Consider the following 16,649-nt stretch of genomic DNA (forward strand, 5'->3'; position numbering starts at 1 on the left):
GAATGCAAAAGTTGTTAAGAAATTATTGCAAAGGGTTCTAAGAAAATTCTTAGATGTTCCTAAATACTTCCAAAACATTAGAATATAAGAAACATAAGAAAGAACCTTTTTTAATACCAAACCGAATCTTAAAAAACTAGAAAAACTGTCACTATGACAGTGAATAGCAAAATTCCTTTATTTATTTCTTTTCTTGATACATTCGCTACTCCCTTGACTACTACTCTTGTGCCTTATAAACACCTTACTTTTCTAGACTTTTTCCCATCTAACTGACTCATAAAACTGAACCAAAGACCCCTTGGTCGCCAACTGTCCCTCATAACTGTCACATGACAGTAACAAACACTTTTTTAACAACACTCATTATTATTTTTGTTATCCTTCATGACAAGGACTTATAAAACCTTGTTTTTCATTCCTAGGGACTTCTAAAAAACTTTTAAAACAACCTTCACACCCCTATAATCTCAAATAACCCATTCAAGCCTTATTTGGCTTATGTTGCCAACATTGGCAATTTACAAGATCTTGCACTTTTAGTGCATTTTACAACAGTTAGAGCCTTATTACATTATGTAAACAATATTATTCATTGCCATCAACCTATAACTCTTCCAAAGACACTTTAGGAACTCAAATGACTTCACAATGACCCCTTACATCAAATTGCCTGTTCTTGGCAATACATTACAGTTTGATAACTTTATGAAATTCCTTACATTTTGATGGCTTCAATAGCCATAATCCATCATCAAATGACTTAACATGTCTTCATTAGGCATTGATTTCCCTTGGTACCTTCATGGTCTCCTTCATGACTCCTGGTGTACCCTATAAGTTCATGTGTCCCTTGGGTGCCCCTACACCATTGTACCACTTCACTAGATGTGCTTCCTACATCAGCCTTGTTTTTATCTTCAACAATTACATCTCAAGCAGTAGTTGTTAATGTCTGATGTGAATCATTATCCAGTTGAGCATTGATGATGTTAATTCCCTGATCCCGCTGAGAACTTTGTTCTAGCATTGGTGTATCATAAATATTAACTACAGATGCCTGCTGAGAATTTTGATCCAAGTTTGTGGACATTTGATTTAAATTTTCTATCATTTCTTTAGAGGGCAAGACAAATTGCAGCTGTCCCTATCTAACTATTTCATTTCTTCAATTTTCCCTATGGATGACCATTTAATTTCTTCAATATGCCCTATGGATGTCCCTATCTAACTATATATCTTTTAATTGCATATAATAACTAATTTATGTGCTTTTAAATGACTATGTTTGACTCATATAATTGTGATCTCTCTAGCACTATGATGTCATTTAATGTCTTGCTAAAGCTTGTAAATTTTGTTCCTTTTTCCATGTCATGTAATATGTCTTACCTTGTAGCTTATATGCTTTGAAATTGCTATTAGGCATTGTAGCTTGTATAATTTGATTGTTGCAGAGCTTCTACAACTAAGCAAGAAGGCCATTGCACGAGTTATAGTCGCGCGCTCGGGTATGAAAATTGTATATTTTTTAATCTAATGTATATTTTAACTAGACTTTTAGCTTATATGTTTTGAAATTTCTTTTAGTGGCTTAATGTTGTAAGGTCTCTTGAAATAAGATCTTCAGGCGGTTAGTCAAAGTTTTACAAATAATCTTATCCACAAATTTGCCTAGAGCAATTGATTGAATGTTATAAAAGGTGATAGGGTTAAATGTCTTAGGAATAAAGTCAAAGAAAGTATTTTTAAAATATTAAAGTATTTAGCTAGGTCTAAGAAGATTTGTGTACTTTTGACAGTTTTTCTTAGTTTGTGAAAGTTGTAGACCAAAGTTTTCATAGCTTGATTTTTGCTTCCTGTGAAGAAGAATCATGTCAGATAATATAAGTGAAGAACAAAATAGGGAGACAATTGCTAGATTATGGTCTAACTTGAAAAGAAAAGGTGATGGAAAATGTTATTGTCCTTGCAAAATTTGTAAGGGCTTAAACTGTAGAAGACTGCTAATCAAAATAGTTAAGAGACATTGTAGGGAGAATGGTCACATTGAAGGGGGGCCTGACTATCATCCACTGGTAAGTTGTTCATTATATCATTTTAACAATTTATATACATATGAAATCACTTGATGATGAGTTTATGATCATGGTTTATTTATGTTAATCAATTTTATATAGGTTGATCTCCCCAGGGAAGTACATGATATGAACCACAACAATTCGAAGAATATGGTTTTCGAAGTGGAGGAACATGGAGGTGCGAATATCCAAGGTGAAGATAATGATCCCATGGAAGATGACGATCATGCCCCATAAAACACAATTGAAGATGATGGTACAAATACATTGATCCATGACACATTTAGTCCAAGCATATCTAATCATGATGATGATGATAGCCTCGATGTACCTCTACTTGAGAAGGCATACAAGACCCTATACAAAGACACCCAAACAACTCTTCTCTCTACTATATTGTTGTTGTTGAACTTGAAGGTTATGAATGGTTTATCCAACATAACAATGTCACGTATGTTAAGGTATGTCATATATGTCTTTATAGTTAATAAAGGGTGAATAATGTACCACTAATATTGTTTATATTAACAACTTATATTTTTTGTTGTAGATTGATAGGGGAGTTTCTGTTACCACTATCAAATATTCAACCTTGCTCATATCGAGAATTATCTTATGTATGGAAGATATTGGAATGGAGTATGAAGCAATACATGCTTGTCCCAATGATCATATTATATATTATAAAGAATATGAATTTACAACACAATGCCTTGTATGTCATATGAGTAGATATTGAACAGATCGACTAACAAAAAAGGTGCCTCAAAAGGTTCTTTGTTGCATCCCCATTATTCCATGGATGCGACAATTATTCAGGTGTAGTAGCTTGGCTCAATTTATGGATTATCTTGCACGCAATAGATGTTGAGATGACATTATTTGAATCCTTGCAGATGGTTTGGCATTTATGCACATAGAGAAAAAGTGGAAACACTTCAAAGAAGAACCTCGTAATCTCAGGCTTTCATTAGCAGCGGATGGTGTCAATCCATTTGGAGAGATGAGGTCTGTTTACTCGGTGTGGCTTGTTTTTGTTATCAACAATAACATTCCTCTATGGATGTCAATAAAGAGGGAGCACATTATGTTGGCATCAATTGTTGCACCATCTACTGCTACACAAATCCCTCTTTCTCTCTCTTTTGTTATGTGTTTAAGTTTATGTGTTTACGATGTAGATTGTAATGACCCCCCTTTGGTAGTCACTCAACATTTAAACTTTTTCACAATTTTATGATTCCAAACCATAAGAACTCAACTCCATTCATAGCTTGGATATACAAGGTTATGTTATAGGTCAAACTTCAATTAGCTATCTTTAGTTATGAAAGATTGTAATATTGAAGATCATCTTCTCTTGTAGTATATTATCACAATTATATTCTGATGCAGAGTATAGTAGCCACTTCTTCTAATAGCCTTCAGAAGGCTTTCACAATCCAAATTTTGGATCTAGGACTTGGTATAAGTCCCCTTATCCACACGAGGTATACACAACTACTGAGCCCAAATGGGGCAATCCACTTCAAAAAATTCACTCATTGACACAAGAAATGGTGACAGCAACCAGGACCTTCAGTCCAACCACAATCCTCAGTTTGTTTGGAATCTACCAAATCCACAACAATCCTTTGCACTTGTAGGCCTACAATCCTTGTAGCCTTTCCAATCCATTTTCTTGTATTTTCACCAACTATCCCTCTATGGCATAGGGAATTCTCCACTATTTTAGGCACCTCTTAAGACACTTGCTAGAATCCCAAAATTTTCTAGGATGATCTTGCTCCAGCACCCTCCAAACTACTGCTTGGTACCTAGGCCTAGTTGATCAAGTTAGGTTAGGGCTTCAAGGAGGGATGGACTAGGTGGGTTCCCAAGACCCCAATCACTTATGGAAATCCTAAACACATTCAATGCATCTAACTTTAGGACTCACATAGATCATAAGTGCCTCCAAACATGACTGTCACCACAATAACAGAAAAAACCAGTCAAGCACATGGTCTTGCTTGACCTAGGGCCGGCTTGGAAAAATACTTGCCCTACTCACCACACCTCAAACTCCTAGAATCATGTATATAGGTCCCTTAACTTTCATATCCCTTAGTTTCAAAGATTTCCACTGGTGGATTTGCAAGTTAGGGCTGCATTTGTACAAGGCCCTAGAAAACAAGGCTATTCAGACCTCTCAGGACAAAAATGCTAATAACTCACAAACCACAATTGAAAATTGAATCAAATCAAATACAAAACCTTATGAACACACATCCACCACTAATCCACTTGCCGAGTAATCATGAAAGTAGTGTACAAAACCATACAACCCACTGTAACAACAATTTTACCAGTAAATTAGAGGTTTTTATTCATTTTCTCCAAGCATCTGCTACAACCTGATCTCTCCCTCCAACTGAGACCTCAAATGACATATTTGTAGGCCTATATGACTGTTGGAACAACCAAATAGCCATTTCTAACCATGAAACAAACAAACAACAACTTTTTGTAATTACCGATCACCATTTTAAAAGTTGTCAGCAACTTTTAGGCAATTTTTGCAATTTTTGCAAATCGGTAAGTCTAATGAACTTAACAAGTGCATGGTCATTTCTCTAGGCCTATATTGACTCAAACACCCTATTCTAAGATATTTTGGTCCCATTTGAGTTACTTGGTTTATAACCACACCAAAGTGCTAATGGGCCTCACATGTGCCTTTATTACAAAATATTACCAAACATGGGCCAACTTACTAAAGTATGGACAAAACCTTGTTATAACTTCCTAAATTTCTTGAATCGACCCTTCCATGGAGTGGGTAGGTGTCCTACCTCCTAGGTACTTGTTCCCCTACCTCCTAGGTTAGGTGCCCTGCACCATATTCATGTGCTTGATCATGCAATGAGATGTGAATAAATATTGCTTTTATTGATGAAATAATTGTCTAATATAATGTCCTTGATTTCATAGAATGGTTAATGGGATAATAAATCTACAGTGATGTAGTTGATATTTCAAATGAGCCTTATAAACTTACATCAAGTATGATTCCTATTCTAATGTGTATGAGTTACTTCATGATAAATGGAGTTGTCTTGCTTTGATCTTCCTTAGTAGTAATTAATGCTTTCATCATCTTCAATCTATATATATATATATATATATATATATATATATATATATATATATATATATATATATATATATATATATATCCATTGCCAAAACTATGTTGTAATTATTGGCTTTGATCTATATCTAATTTTCCGTCTTCCCAATAGTCACCCTTCATAAGTTACTCGAGGATTCAAAAATGTCTTGGAATCCACTCAAGGAACTAGAGTTCAACTCAAGGATCAATAAGAAGTCCCTAACTTTAGGATATCAACCAAAAACTCCTTTGTAACAAGTTCACTGCCTTGATTCATTTTGAACAACTTTCAATTCACTTTGTCCATGTTTCAACTTCCCTTTCATTAGGAACACTCCTAATTCACCCTTCAAGCAATCAACACTTAATCTCTATCTTCAAGGATTCTCCTGATCCTTCCAATGCCTCAATAACCTTCAAATAGCATAACTAAGGAGTTCCAACCCCTACCAAGCATCAACTCTATACAATCTTCAAAATTGCCTTTTGTAGGATTGTCCTATTAGCCCTGTCTTGCAAGAAAATTGCATTTTTCTTCCAATTTTTTCAAACACCATGGTAACTTCTTTACCTCTTCAAATACCCTTTAATGAGTTCTTAAACCCCTACAAATATCAACCTTTCAACTTGTGACTGATGAACCCTTGTATGGCCATCTCTACAATCAATTAGGCCTAATTAGCCCTTGCCTAACAAAGAAACTACCTTTTGTGCTTATTATCAACCTCCCAAATTGAACAAAGACTCCTTGGATGCCAATTACCCTTCATAACTATCTTATGACAACAACAAATTTTTTTTTTTTTTTACAACTTTTCAACATCAATTATCATTTGTTCTTTTATACTTCGTGACAAAGACTTATGAAACTTATGAAACTTTTACTTATGAAACTTATGAAACTTTTTGCAATAGGAGCTGCAACATCATTTCCTGGATGCTCCTATGTTCCTATGCTCATATTGATCATCAACGACGATGAAGACATTCCATTAAAAGTAGCCAAAGTTCCAAGTACTTTAAAGTTATTATTATTCTATAGTGATATAATAGTAATTTAGTTTTTGATCACTCTTCATCGACTAATGATCTCATGATTGTTTTGTAGGGAATGATGTTTTTTGGGAAAAAGCTTGGTGATGAGTGAGAATATTCGGGCCCACCTTGCATACCTGGTGAAACATCATATCCTAACTAAAATCCCAAACCACTATTTTGATTTCATATCATTGCTAGAATAGTTTTCCTTTTCATCCATTTCTTGAACTATATTAAAGGTAGCTTCACTTCATTTATGAGTCTAACATGTTTAATTTTACTTAAAGTTGGAATAACCAAGACAAACCATTCAAGGATGATCTTATGGAGAGCATGATCCAACTCTTTGGACCTCGTGCATTCGAGAGAAACAAGCTCCTTGAAAAAGCTGGTTAATGTTTGAAGTATATTAGGGACCAGTACAGAAAACATTTACAGGATAACCCCAAGTACGAGCATCTGTCCTATGTTCCTGAGGCTAAGTGGCAGGCTTTGATTTTGGATGGAAAGTATAAAGCTGACAAGAAAAATAATATTACACCAGTAGAGAGTATAGCAAGGTATGTGATACTATTGAGAATGTAATTATGTATTAATTAACCTCTATATTTATACTATCTAACATATTTCAAACTTTTCATAGATTGCCTGACACATCAAAGGCAACAAAGGCAAGACTAGAAAAGCACGAGACACACAAGCTCGGCTCTGGTGGTTTTTCAAAACTTCAAGCACAAGTTGTAAGTATTAGTAAATGAAAAATTGTATCAAATTTTTTATATATTGTGATGGGAAATGCTAGGATAGACTAGCTTGTCTATGCTCCTGATCCTCAACTTGGATCTCAGTGTTCCTCCACACCGATATATGATGCAGAGTAACATGCTTTGGAAGCACCAAAAAACTCCTAGCACCTTGGAACAACTAAGAAATTCGAGTTATCACCCCAATCCTCTATTCTCCACAAGAACATTCAAGGCTTGATTCACCTTCAAACAAGGAACTAATCTGCTGTTACAACTACTCCTTTAATTCATGGACCCAACTCATCACATAAGGCTGCATACTAGTTACTTCTCCCTTGTACCATTCAAGGCATCATACACCCAACCTTGACACCAAGTGTTTTAGAAACTTTTGTATTTCCTTTTGATATTTTAACTACCCTCCATTGGTTGATGAGACAATGCAAGTAAAATTCACCATACCACGCAAAAATGCAGGGCTTAGAGTTCAAGAGATGCCTCACGGAAGAGGATAAGAGAATTGGCTTCCAACAAGGCTATAGAGCTGTGGTTGAATGGCTACGAGCTGAAATCAGTGTGGAAGGTTCTAATGATGATACATCTGAGCCACAGGTAAATAAGCTAAATGAAATTTATTTCAAATTTAATACTTTTCCAATTAGTCTATTTGATGTTAAGTTCCAATATAAAGTGAGTATATCTATTTTAAGCAAGCAATGATAACAATGCGTAGGATGTTGGAATGTAGCCTGACAATCCTTCTACACAATCTATGGATGTTGAAGGTTCACATGATGTGCATCCCAGTGGTGGAGGTATACATTTGCTATTAATTTTTTTATATGTAATTGCAATTGGTGTTTGGATTAACGTAACATTTTGTATAGCAACTGTAGAGGATCGAGGGGTCGATGTTCATGAGAATGCTGACGTTGAGTCTAGACAAAATGATGTGGTCAGATCAGGTAAAGAGTGCCACAGTTATGTTATTTAAAATAATTAAATACTTGTAACAATTATAATAAATTATTTTTAAATTATTTTTACTTTAACTCTTTTATTTGTTATTGCAGAGGACCCCCCTTTGCAACAGCATAGGAATTTGAGATCATCAAGAACAAAGAATAGAACAACTGATGAGAATGGAATTGATGATGACACTGATGCTCCTCTTAGAGCTTACATAGAAAAAAGAAATAGAAAGAAAAAAAAGAAATGATTGTCATCTACATACCTTAATTGATAATGATTGAATTTTATGTCTCAATGAATTTAATTATGTGCTAATGAATGTTCATGAATTATGTGTTAATGCAGAATATTGATGAATGTTGCATGCTAATGAATCTAATGTGTTAATGAATGTTATCATGTGATATTGATTGAATTTTACATTTTATTAATGGTTGAAAGAATGAATGAATGTTAGATGTTAAGGGGGAATGTGGAGTGATGTTAGGGGGAGGGGGGTGGGGCCAAATGAGCTTCCACCTTCACATGGTTGGCCTTGTTTAGTAGAGAATATTAAACTATTCTTGAAACAAAGTGAAGCTCAATAAGATACTAAATATTTCTCTATTTTTTCCTATGTTTAGACTATTGTCCTATGCATCTAAGGCATCATGCTTTGAACTGTCATGAAGTTCTAAACTTGTAACTTTTTTATTGCATCCTTGGATCTCAGCACTATCTTAGGACTGCATTATCACCAATGATACAATTATCATAATTAACTAGTGAAGCAATGAGTCCCTATGTTTCATTGGATCTCATGCAATGATAGAAAGGCAATGAGAGTACAGATACTTGTGATGACACTTGAGAAAACCTTTGCATGTCTACCCTGCATTATCATACAATCAACTTACGATTGATGCATGTGTACAAGTTCTTAAAATTTACAGTACAATTTCCTCACTATTATGATCAGCCTCCCTTTTCCAAATGATGCCTAACTCAATAAGTGAGAGGGGAAAAAGACTGACCAGCATCCACCTCATGCCAATAGATTGTAGTTAGACAATGTCAGAATCAAAAGATCATAATTCAAGTCAATAGAAATAATTAAAATATTGCTTGTATATGATTTGCAAAACACAATCAATTTTACCAATCTTATTTATAAATTATTCAAATAGGAGGACCTATGGAAAAGATTTAGACTAACAAGATATCAGGTCATGGATATTCGTAAAATAATAAAATACTAATTGACATAAATTTGTATTTAGTGTCATCACATTTAGTTCATTGTATCAAAACATCAAATGCACACAGATAAATAGTTAGTTAATAATCAATTTTTTTATTCACATAATGAGTTAATAAAGTGGGTTGTGACAAATAATATAGAATGCTCATGGAATGTGGAAAAGACAAGAAAGCTTATGAATAATATAATCAAGGCCACAAATGTCATACTCATCGTCTCACCTCATTGTAACTGAGCCTGAATTGGAGAGTTCAATCTTCAGAAAAAATTGCAAACCTTACTTTGATTTCCACTTTTTTGTATCATGGATTATTTAAGCAGTATACAAATCTAGTCCTATTGTCATTATTGTTTTTTCTTGTGAAGGTATATGGGTAGGTATGAAAACTGTGCGCTATTTTGATGGGAAAACTTATGAATGGGTGGGAATAAGTCGACAGCGCAGTATTATGGGTAAGGTAAGTATTATCTTCATGCTCAATTTTCCTTATCCAAGTAGAAAAGTATATATTTTTTTAAAATTTCCAATCTAATTATATAGCTCTAGAAATAATGTATTCATAAGGCAGAATGTTTACCTATCTCATCTTTTAGAATTGTCGATTGTATCTGTTTGATTATTTACAGCATAGACTTTATCAAGTATTAAACATTTTTTCTTTCTCTAATTGAAATTCTAAAGTATGGAATGCTTTGAATGACTCTCAAATTCTTAGCAAATCTTTAGCTATTCTTATTCATACATAAGGATTTTTTGACTCTACTCAAGAAGTCATGAATATTCTACATAATGCATATTCCCTAAACTTTGGTGTAAATGTACTGACATTAATAGTTGTCTCCTACAAAATCTTCCTCATACAATCTATATTAGAATTTACCAGGGTGTGAGAAACTTTTATCTTGTTTATAATACTTAAGTATATATTTTTGTTTTTCCCTATTTGGAAGACTTCCAATTGAAGCAGTATGTCTCAAATATCTGGTTTCCATCTTTAGGGACCTTGCCTTGGGTGTAGTATATATCTATTAGGGGTCATTTCTCCCTGTAAGTTTGACTCCCCATGTTAGTGAACTCTTCTCATCATTACATTGCCAAGAGAAGCAACATATGGGTAGAACACATGCACATGATACAAAATAATTGAAGTATGTCTATAAATTGACAATCATTTTCATGCGATTCCCATGCTTAATAGTACTCCATCTTTGATTTGGTTTGATGTAGCTGGAAGCCAACAAATTTTTTTAGGGACCACATTACATTTTACCAATCTGCTTTAGTATTCAAAATTAATTGATTATTCGATTATGTATGTAGAACAATTTAAATTTAACTTTTTCCTTTGTATTTGAAAACACTAACTTAGTTTTACAAAGCTACAGTTAATATTTTACTTCCTTTATGTGTTCTACAGCCTGCTTCAGGAACCACTATTACAGGGAAGGGCATTGTCATCTGCAAATACCCTTCTGATCCAACTATTGCATTGGGTAGCTTCTCAATCATATTGTCATTCTTATCAACTGTGTTTGGGGTTGTAGCTGTATTTTATCCCTACAAAGGGAAAGTTGTTCCTGTGTACACTCTCCAGAGGACCACTTCTCTGGTGGTGTTTTTCGCTATTGCTGTATAAGTAATCACAAACATATGTCTTGATAGCTTTTGAATTTAACCGTGTTAGCATTTTTTATCATCAATGTTTGGAATCTTAAAAAGAGAATAGAAAAATGATAGGTGCATTTTCAATATACTAGTTAGCACATTTTTAATATTCTCTATCTATAGTGTACAGACAGTTTCTTTTCCCTGTTTAGGTGTTTGAGGATGCAAGTGTTGAATGGAACAGAAAATTCAAGGATTGGATAACATTGTTATAATTTAACGTGAGATGAGCCAGTGGAGTTTAATCAACTAGCTATTTGAAACAACTTACTACTTTAACCTTTTCAATTTTGGATATAAATTAAAGGGTGTCTGGATAGCTAAATGTGTTTGCCCGTGCTAATCAAGGTATATTTTAGTGGCTAATATTCGCAAATTGGCTAATTTTGAAATTTTTTTGCTAGTAACTTGGCTAATAACTTAAGATTTGATACAACCTAAATTGCCATAGTTTTATAAAATTTGGTTCTAGAATATTTAAAATTGCTCAATAATTTATTTTATTGAAAATTTTAAATTCAAATATTCGCCACAATATTCGTTACATGATTAGATTTGAGTCACCTAAATATAATATATTATTGCAGAAATTAAATTGAACTGACCAATAATTATCATAATTATTAGTTACTTTAGGGATATGTCACTAATATTTAGTTTTCACTATTAATTTAAACTATATGTAATGATCCTCATAATATTCTACAAGGTAAAAAAATGTTCAATTTTGATTTGTAATATTCCACAGTGATTAATGAACTTCCTATTATTATTGAGATTCGTCAATAGTTTAAACAAAAAAATATGATTAAAAAATAATCGCCAATATTAATCATATTTAGAATAAAAATTTGAGAAATTCTCTAATAGAAATAATTTTGTTTTTACAAAATAATGAAAGATTCGCCAATATTTTATATCCTTTTGTGGAGGCAACTTTCTTAAAGTTTACCATGGTGCTAATATCATGTATCTTTATACCAAGTCCGTCTCTTTTCTCGTGGAAGCCTTGATGATGTGGGCTACGATCATAGAGAGTTTTCATAGAACACGAAATATACATCATGATCTCATAGCAAAATGCCCAACTGCAAAGACTGGCTTATATGGTGGAGCTGCCTTCCTGAATTTAGATGCTTCTTTGTTTTGGCTTATATGCCAAATGCTTGCCCTTAATCAAGGGAAAATTATGAAGAAGACAAGGAGGACATCAAAGGTTAGTATGGGCAGGTATTGACAACTGAATATAACATTCCAGCTAGAGCTACTCATGCCTAACCTATGATTGTGGGTTTAACAGTGACCTGCATACTTTGTTCAAACTATTCCTTACTGACAATGTTTGTAAACAATTAATGCTTAAAATCATTTGCACACTCTCTAAGGAGTTTAATGATAGATATATCTTTCATAAAAGTAAACCATTTGCCAGTATGTGATATATTAGCATTTAAATTTGTATGCATGTACATAGTAAACTAAAAATCTCAGGCAAGTTGACATTATATTGTAGTTATTTTAAATTGGGTTTGTGAAATGTATGATGCACCTGCTTTTAAAATTTAGATCTTAATGTCACATTATTTGGAATTATATTAGCAACTAATAAATTAATGAAGGTAGAACTCTTTCTCTACTCTTCCATTGTCTCTCCACCTGTAGTAAACAATTATATCCTTGAGGCCAAGCTTAGAGAAAAGCACAGGATACAAAGATTCTGTTTAATAAGTGATCTGTTTTATGTATTTTGTCAATTTAATGAGTGATCAGTAAAATCTAACATTTGCTTTAGTTTCATAAATTTTGAAATTTAATTATTATTTGGCTTTACGTAAAGAGATCTTGAAAACTTAATTCAAGGTACACAGAGAACGAGCATTTTGTTTTCTGGGTGGTGCTTCGACTGCATTATTTCTTGGTGAAAAAAAGATTTTACTAGTTCTTATTTACTTTGATTTCTATGAATTGAATCTTTCTTTGGGATGTTTATCTAATGTCATCCATATATCTTGACTGTCTCTTGAGGGATAGCAATGCTTTTAGAGCAGTAGTTATATAGATTTGTCATCCAGATTGTTCAGCCTTTAATTTTTCACTTGTGAAGTGCACATTACAATTTGTGCTATGATATTTCAGTACATGTTCATTATACTATTTTTATTATATTCAAAATGAATCATTTTTATTGTGCATTCAAATCTTAGTGTCAAGATATAGCTTGCATTGTGTTGTTAAGACATATCTTTGGAAGAGGCTACTTTCCCAAGATCATGACAAAGAAAAGTCAATCATTCTACTACAAGCATTGGACATGGCACATTACAATAATAATAGGCTTTACAATTATGTAATGTCTCATTTGGAAATATGATTTTTTCTTATAGCTAAATAAGGGGCAGCTAAACCCAAGAGTTTTATATTGAAGTATGATAGAAACATCTTTTGAAGTGACAGTTTCTAAAAGTAGTTCAAGCTGAAAAAAAGACACAAGTTCAGAAAATGAGTCTAAATTTCGAGCTGACTCTGCTAGCCTAAAATTTGATCTTGATAGACTGGTAGAGAAACATTAGAAGCTACATGACCACTTTTGCAAAAAAAGAAAAGAAAGTAGAGTAAGGAGATTTTGATCTATTACTCCTGCATCTGAGGAATTCAAAGATCCTTTTTCCTCTTTGTCCTTTTGTGGGTTCAATTCTTGAGAGTCATCTTGGCTAAACCATTCGCTAAACTATTTCCATTTTTGTAGATGTGGTAGATGTAACCTGCTCTAATTTGTTATTAAAAGATAACACAACTTCCAATAGAGAATGCAATCTCCAATTTGGGTTAGCTTTGATCTTACTACATTTATCACAATCAACAAGTTCCCTTCAATTTCTAATTTTTGCTAACTTTAATTCTAGGCATAGGGATAATCCTTTTAGTAAGGCTTTGAATTCCACCATATTATTGGTATCCTCAACGAGGGGTAGTGCTAACCTTGCTACAGTCTCTCCATTTCTAAAGTGAATGATACATCCAACACTTGATGGGTTGTAGTTTCCTCTTGGGCTCCATCAAAGTTTAACATGTACAACCATTGGCTGGCTAGGCCCATTTACAATTATCTATTTTCCTCAAGCTAACTTTCCCTCCTTTACCTATAACCCAAGGGACAATGAGTTCGAACCAATTTAACCATCCCATCCAGTATGAAATTTTAGGGAAGATTATTGAACTAAGATTCATGAATTCATTGTTTCTAACTTTCTACTATTGTTGCTTCTATTTTGTTTAACAATGAAATAATGCCCATGCCTTTGTTTTGGAAGACTTTGTTATTCTTTTCCTTCCACAATTCCTAGATAAGGATTGAGGGAGATATAATCCACAAGTTTCCACATAAGCTCTCTTGGTTTATTAATGTTCATGATTGAAAAAGGGACAACATATCATTTGGTAATGCATAGAGCCACCCTAATTTTGCACACAACCACTGCCAATGTTGTGATGAAAAAAAATGGGTGAGTAGTAGATGATTGGCATACTCCTCATTCATTTGGTAGATGGGGCATATTGATGGCCCTTGGAATCCAAACCTTTTAAACTTGTTTGCAATCAAGATCTTCCATTGTAACACCACTGAAGAAAAGACTCTCACTTTTGATAGGGACACTTTTCTCTAGCATAACTAAATTGGCATTTGAGATTCAGTTTGATTTTGTTGATTGGAGATTACCTTGTATGCTTCCTTCCCACCGTATTTTCTTGATTTAGCACCATTCCAAATGATTTCATCACTACTTGGTTTAAGAATGAAAAACCTATCTTTGAAGATTTTATTTAGGTTGTCTATGTCTTCTCAATGCAATCTTAGACTTTCCAATTGTTTCCATTTCAACATACTCTTAGGGTTAGGCTCTAGATTGTAATGTTGTCCTTGGCATATTTTCCCCATCTTTCAAGGCATTTTTTTCATCCTTCTGAATTCAATAGTTGTCTAATGATGGGTATCCTCCCCATGAATCATCCCAAAATAAAGCTTTACTTCCCTCCATTATGTTCCATGTGGTGTGGTCTAGTATTATTTTTCTAGAGTTGGATATAAAGATCCATATTTAGGATCCTTTGGGAAATTTCGTAATTCTTAAGGCTTCCTCCCTATTTAGGTTTGCAAGGTATATCTCTCTTAAGATTCTAACCCATTTGAAATGTGGTTCATGATGAATTTTCCAAAAATAATTTGCCCCTAAAGCTTGGTTTTGATGTAGTTGTTTTTTGATACTAGTTCCCCCATATCCCACTAGTTAACAAATTCTGTTCCAAGCCATAAATACAAATTTCTTATTGGTATTTGTTCCTTGTAAAAAAGAATTTCCTCATTTTCTTTACAATATCCATATAATTACCCATTAGTAGCAAGATGCATGACATCAAGTATATTGGGATTGTTGTTAGTTGAAATTTCTAGGGACCACATTGCATTTTACCAATCTGCTTTAGTATTAAGAATAAATTGATTATTCGATTATGTATGCAGAAAAATTTTAATTTAACCTTTTTTCTTTGTATTTGAAAACACTGACTTAGTTTTACAAAGCTATAGTTAATATTTTACTTCCTTTGTGTTCTGTAGCCTGCTTCAGGAACCGCTATTATAGGGAAGGGCATTGTCATCTGCAAATACCCTTATGATCCAACTATTGCATTGGGCAACTTCTCAATCATATTGTCATTCTTATCAAATGTGTTTGGGGTTGTAGCTGTATTTTATCCCTACAAAGGGAAAGCTATTCATGTTTACGCTCTCTAGAGGACCACTTCTCTGGTGGTGTTTTTTTCTATTGCTGTGTAAGTAATCACAAACATATGTCTTGATAGCTTTTGAATTTAACCATGTTAGCATTTTTTATCATCAATGTTTGGAATCATAAAAAGAAAATAGAAAAATGATAGGTGCATTTTCAATATACTAGTCAGCACATTTTTAATATTCTTTGTCTACAGTGTACAATTAGTTTCTTTTCCCTGTTTAGGTGTTTGAGGACGTAAATGTTGAATGGAAGAGAAAATTCAAGGATTGGATAACATTGTTATAATTTAATGTGAGATGAGCCAGTGGAGTTTAATCAACTAGTTGTTTGAAATAACTTACTACTTTAACCTTTTCAATTTTGGATATAGATAAAAGGGTGTATGGATAGCTAAATGTGTTTTCCCGTGCTAATATCATGTATCTTTATACCAGGGTCATCTCTTTTCTTGCAGAAGCCTTGATGATGTGGTTTACAATCACAAAGAGTCTGCATAGAACATGAAATGTACATCATGATCTCACAAAAAAATGCCCAACTGCAAAGACTGGCTTATATGGTGGAGCTGCCTTCCTGGCTTTAGATGCTTCTTTGTTTTGGCTTATATGCCAAATACTTGCCCTTAATGCAAGGGAAAATTATGAAGAAGACAAGGAGGAAATCAAAAGTCAATATGGGTAGGTATTGAAAACTGAATATAACTGAGGAATTTTTTGTTTTGTTTTACTTTATATCTGTCACAATTGCGACATCAACCACAAGCATTGCGATAGGGTTGCTGTAGCAGCAACACTAACTGCCATCACAATTGCCAGGGTGTCTGTTGCACTTGTGACGTCAGCCACAAGCATTGTGATGAGGTTGATGTAGCAATGATTCCAACTATCATCACAATTGCTAGGGTGTCCATTGCAATTGTGATGTCAGCCACAAGCATTGCGACGGGGTTGTTGTAGCAG

At 33.7% G+C, this 16,649-nt stretch overlaps 1 pseudogene; it reads left to right on the forward strand.

Moving 5' to 3' along the window:
• Nucleotides 1–9,611: 9,611 nt before the first annotated feature.
• Nucleotides 9,612–16,395, forward strand: LOC149571034 (uncharacterized; annotated as a pseudogene).
• Nucleotides 16,396–16,649: the final 254 nt, after the last annotated feature.

This window comes from Cupressus sempervirens, chromosome 2 (genome assembly GCF_028749045.1).
Source record: "Cupressus sempervirens isolate cs-2001-9-10 chromosome 2, ASM2874904v1, whole genome shotgun sequence".
Lineage (NCBI taxonomy): Eukaryota > Viridiplantae > Streptophyta > Pinopsida > Cupressales > Cupressaceae > Cupressus > Cupressus sempervirens.